This window comes from Octopus bimaculoides, chromosome 1, assembly GCF_001194135.2.
Source record: "Octopus bimaculoides isolate UCB-OBI-ISO-001 chromosome 1, ASM119413v2, whole genome shotgun sequence".
NCBI classification, from domain to species: domain Eukaryota; kingdom Metazoa; phylum Mollusca; class Cephalopoda; order Octopoda; family Octopodidae; genus Octopus; species Octopus bimaculoides.
In genome coordinates, this window is record NC_068981.1 from 141,367,371 (window position 1) to 141,367,610 (window position 240).

Genomic DNA, 240 nt, shown 5'->3' on the forward strand with positions numbered 1-240 from the left:
AGCACATATGCATGCATGATGGGTGTTGGCAAGTATGTAAGCGTCATGTATGTAAGTGTGTGTGTTTGTGAGTATTGTTATTTGCCCATTGATGTGTGTGTATGTGAAGTGAGAGAGGAGTAAAAGGAAAAATTAGATACATATGTATAAATGGTATTGTATTTTGGTATACATAGGTGTGCATGCGTGTGTGTGTATGGAGAGAGAGAGAGAGAGAGAGAGAGAGAGAGAGAGAGAGAG

The 240-nt window shown here is 39.6% G+C and overlaps 1 long non-coding RNA gene across 1 annotated transcript in view; it reads left to right on the plus strand.

Annotated features, from left to right (window-relative positions):
• Positions 1-240, plus strand: part of LOC128249935 (uncharacterized) — a 14,220-nt gene that overhangs the window by 3,428 nt on the left and 10,552 nt on the right. The window lies entirely within an intron of this gene.